Raw genomic sequence first — 5,339 nt, forward strand, 5'->3', positions numbered from 1 at the left:
GTTAGGTTTGCTTGCCCTGTTCATTCATGGTTGTATCTCCTACCATCCACAATGACAACTGCTTACCAACCGTGCAAGATTCTCCAAGGTGGTGTGGATGAACCGTGAAATGGAGAGGACAAAAAAAAAAAAAAGATTTTAATGAGTTAGTCACAGATCTTCTAGAACCACCCTTAAAGACTGCTTCAATTTTTGTTCAGAAAGATTTACAATGGAAACTGGAATTAGGTTAGCTGGCCAGATGATCGGTAGAAGGGAATATTTGAATACAGAGACAATAAACCTGGAAAGAGCTGGAAATATCTGTAGCAAATTGGTCCTTATTGACGTTGGTTTGGGCAAAGAGCATAGATAACAAGATGAGACCAGATGCATGGTACGGGGAAGATGACTACCTCACGGTCACTGCTGGAGACCAGCCCAGCATCAGGGCACAGCCTGTGCAGAGTGGCCAAGGCGACATGGAACCGTTAGGGCGTGCTTTGACGTGCACTGTGAGAAGCAGCTTGCCTTGATACGGACATGGTAAGGATGCACTGAAAGCAACCGAGGCAAGAGCCGCGGAAAGATTTCCACTCCTGTACGTTCTGCATAAGGGGTTTCCTACAGCGATTTCCGTGTCGCCCACTGTTCTTTATGACGGGCTATGGGTCATATATGTGAGGCTGCCACCCCACATGCTTAACAGGATCCTGAGCCACTAATATGATCACACATTTGGTTAGACAGTGTAAAACAGAAAGCCTCTTCCGGTGCACGGGGTCAGTAGGTGCACACGCCCGCTGGCAAGCACGGTGACCAATCCAAGGGAAACACTACTGTCTCCAAGCTCGGAGAGGAAGCTGAACAGAACGGAGTACTAGAGCGGCATTCGTGTCTGTACGAATCGAGAGATTTTAGCTCGCATGTACATGTGCCAGTGGATGGAACTTCTTTAGTCTCCATGCCTCCGGGCAGCACCGACAATACTGTACCCCAAGTTGTAGCTGATAATTGTGAACCCTGAGAGAGTGAAAGACAGCACATTTTCTGTTGTGGAAAATTCTATTTCTTCACGTAGGAAAGTTAACCAAATGACTGATACACAGACACAAATTGGCAGAGAAACTTCGTTAAAATGGTTCATACTGACTTGAAGTCTCATTTCAGAAGAACGGAGGGCCAGTCTTTAGCCACACTCGTGGTGCTTGTGAGCACTCACAGGTGTGCCTTCTCACAGTTTCTTTTCCTCCCTGGAGTTTGCAAACCGTTCATGTAAAACATTCTTTACATGTTTGGGTTCTTGTCTGTAGGCCAGAGGAGGTGGAGGAAGGCCCTGCTCACTTCCCTGTAAGTGGGCACCTAGAGCGAAGGCCTAAGAAAGACGGAGTGATGATTAGACATCCTTAGGATTCTGTGTTAACTCTAGAATGTGAAGGTGGTGATGTAGGGTGCATGTGCAATGCCAGCACTGGGGAGGCTGGAGTAAAATGATCCCACAGTTTGAGGATAGCCTGGGCTACTCAGTGAGTTCCAGGCCATCTATGAACATACAATAGGACCCTGTATCAAAGATATGCACATTTGTTACAGAACGCTATTTAACATCTTACAACAGAACATGTATGTACATATGTATGTATTTTTGTATGGATGATGTATATTACTATCACTGTAAGCATATATTACTGGGGATACTAATTTTATTTTAAATTTTTTTTTTTAATTTTTGAGATAGGTTTTCCCGGTATCTTTGGAGCCTGTCCTGGAACTAGTTCTGTAGACCAGGTTGGCCTTGAACTCATAGAGATCTGCTTGCCTCTGCCTCTCGAGTGCTAGGATTAAAGGCATGCGCCATCACAACCCGGCTAAAATAGATTTTTTGATAGAACTTGTTTACAAGCTCATTAAAACCCAAAAACTTTTTATAATTTTTTTAACTGAAATTAGTTCTTTTTCTACTTCACTGTGTTTGTTCTTTTGAAGTACAATTAGTTTTTTTGCTCCATTTTATTGTCTCCAATATCTAGAGTTAATTTAAAAATATTAAATACTAGCCCACTTCCAAAATGATATAAAATGTTAAGTTCAAGTAAACAATCATCTCCATTCTACCCTTTCTTAATTCATGCCTGTTGACCTGGGTAAGTAATCAGCATCAATTGTTTGCACTTATTTTTGCTATATTGCTTTAAAAAAATATGTTTCCTGTTCTTTCTGATTACAGGAGGTGAGGGCATGCGACTGCAGGTGCCTGTAGGACCAGAAGAGGGCGTTAGTATCCCTGGAGCTGGAGTTACAAGGTAGTCGTAAGCATTCTATGTAAGTGATAGGAACCAGACTCAGGTCCTCTGCAAGAGCAGTGTGCACTCTGAATCACGGGGCTATCTCTCCAGCCCCTTCCTTCGTGTTACATAAAAGAGTAGCTACATGGATACTCTCTTATTGAACCTTCATTTTGCTTAAAGGTGGCACGCTCTTGTAATCTTTTCCTCCTGATAATGTTTGATCCAAGCTCTCCTGAGTTCTTCTTTTATAGCCAGATCATGCTTTATTGTCTGGATGTGTTTCAGTTCATTCAACTAAAGTCCTAGCATTTTGGGTAGTTTCTCAACATTGCAGTAATAAAGAAGGCCACAATAACAATGGCGTGCAATCATGTCTTCACACCATTGGAGGCGCATTATCTCTGGGGTACCTGTCTTTCGAAAGGATGACCTGTTTTGAAGGGTGAATGCTGATGACGATTTGTTAGATGTGCGTTTCTCTCCCATCCGCGCCACTAGCTGCATTCCCACCAGCGAAGTATGAGAGCGATGGCAATGACCCTTGACCTCGGAGTCCTATTTAAAATAAACATGCCAAGCCTTCTTTAAAACCAAATTCTGTTGGTTTACAGGCAGGACAGTCTCTCTATCTGGGATTCAAGAGAATCAAGAGAAGGCATGACGTCAGGGACTGGGGATTTACTCGTTCATGGAGAATCTTTATGCTGAGTCGGGAAGTATGCATTTCATTCAGTGGGAAGCCAAGCGAGAACATTTTTGTTTTTGATTTTCTGCACAGCGGCTACGTGACTGGATCATGCATTAGCAATGATCCGGAATCCGTTGATGTCAATCAGCAGATCAGTCCCTTGTTAATGGCCGAGGCGGAAAAGCTGTGGAATTGCTTCTTGTGCTATAAGAGCTCATGGCACCAGGAATCCCAGTTGTAGCAGCAGCATGGCTTTGTTCCCACCCTGCTGTGTGGCTCAGCGGTCCAGTGGAGGGCCAGCCATGTTGTTTCTTCACTGGCAAACACACTGGCATAGTCCCAAAGCAGGGCCTCGCCTTAGCCCCTGGAGCCCCACCTTATGCCCCCCTACCCGTGGTCCACTGGCTGACCTCCTTTAGGAGTTTGCTTCAATGTCACCTTCTCTAAGATGCTCCAGTATTTACAGTCTCCCTCAGTCTTCTCTGTTCTCACAATGCTTGTCACCCTCTCGTGTTTTCCCCTTATGTGATGCTGAATGTCTAACTCTCCCTCCTAGTGTCTAAACTCTATAAAGATGAAAGTCACTGATGTCCCTTGACATATCCTTAGTGCAAGGAGAGCGAGTACGCAGGTGTGAAGGTAATACAGCCGTGGTTGACTTTGGCTCAATGCAATCAGGATACTGAACTGGCATCTCTAAGTCTCCCAGCCTTCAATCATCATATTGTTTCAAGGTAAAGTCTCACATTGGAAGGAAAGGACATGAATAAGTGGAGTGTTCCCCTCTCCTTTTTCCATGGAGAAAAACCTTCCTCTGGAGGCCTCAGGAGACTTCCTCTTCAATTTCATTGACAATTTCACTGGCCATTGTCTGCTCTTAGATCAATCACTGGCGAAGGGAAATGTGGGCAGGGTTGGCTGAGACCTCTCAGGATTTATCTTCTGAGGTTCAATGGCTTGCTATCGGATGGAATGGAAAGTTATTGTTCTATTAATATAAAAGATGGGGAGGTTTTTCAGTGGCTAGCCAGGAGTACTGGCCACATCCCACTGGAAACTGTCTGGAGAATGCTGGAGGAATGAGAAGACGGGGAGAAAGGAGGGAGAAAAGGGGGAGTAGAGGGAGAGAAGAGCCTCCCAAGCTGCAGGGAAAGTGCCTGGCCCAGGAGAGTGACCAGAGACCTGAATCCAGCTAAGTCCATCCAGACTCTGTAAACTCACCTATCTCTGCCTCATGGATAACATACTTCAAATGTGCACCCTTCAGTAGTTGGAGAATAGTAGATGTTTGGCCTTGGACAGACTGTTCACCTGAGCCTCGCATGGGCCACTATGGCTCCAGGAGAAAGCACATGAGCTAGTGTATGCTGTTGTTCAAATGATTACTCCAAATTTACCTCTAACGGGTAGTTTTGGCCAATATAGCCTGTGTTCCCCTAACTGACCATTATACATTCACAGATCCTGTTAGCAGAGGCCACGGGAACTGCAGTTTTCACCTTAGCCTGCTTCACTTTTGGGTTTTTGTTTGTTTTGTTTCTGAGAGAATGAAGGATAATGTCAAGGACAGGAAGGATAATTCAATGAAGTAGATAAAACGTTGACTGTATCAGGGTAATAGCTGGCGAAAAGAGGCCTCAGATGGCCATAGAGCAGATAGAGTAGTGCGGATGACTTTCCGTATATGGATGGAATACCTTCCCTGATATTAACTCCTCATGTTCTCAACTCGAACCTTCCTCAGTGAGGGTATGACCTAACTAACTTCCTCTCATCAAGGCAGTGCTGTCCAGGATGTCCAGGCTACACTCAAGACTTCAGAGTTAGATATATTTCTCTCTCTCTCTCTCTCTCTCTCTCTCTCAGTCTGTGTGTGTATGTGTGTGTGTGTATCTGTGTACATGCACACACACAAACACACATACATGAACTGAAATCCAACCTCAGGTCCTTCTATCTGCATCAACGTCCTGTTGTGACTTCACAGAATTCCCAATCAAACCCTGTCTGCCCATGTATTTCTTCACTCCGTGGTGACGTCTGTCTAATATCCATCAGCCAGCTGAGGATTAGATCAGCAGAGAACAAGAGCCAAGAAGAACTATACTTTTCCCCCAACCTCATGCTCAGCATACTTTTCAGGACTCAGGGAACATTGAGCCACCCGCTTCTCTCTTCCTAAAGAAAAATTAACAAGTGTTTTTAGATACCCGCCCAGTTCCCAGTCTTCTTATTGGATTCTGTTAATGATATAAAAATAAAAAGGATAAGAATCATTGGTTCCTGCTTTCCAAGAACTAAAAAATGCCCTCGATCACAATGCCAAGCCACCAGAACTGCGGTAAATTCCAGCTCCACCGTTTACTATCCTGGGGCCTTAAACA

This window comes from Microtus oregoni, unplaced genomic scaffold, assembly GCF_018167655.1.
Source record: "Microtus oregoni isolate MIOR12 unplaced genomic scaffold, Mior012 000028F_ref0000031, whole genome shotgun sequence".
Taxonomy (NCBI): Eukaryota; Metazoa; Chordata; class Mammalia; order Rodentia; family Cricetidae; genus Microtus; species Microtus oregoni.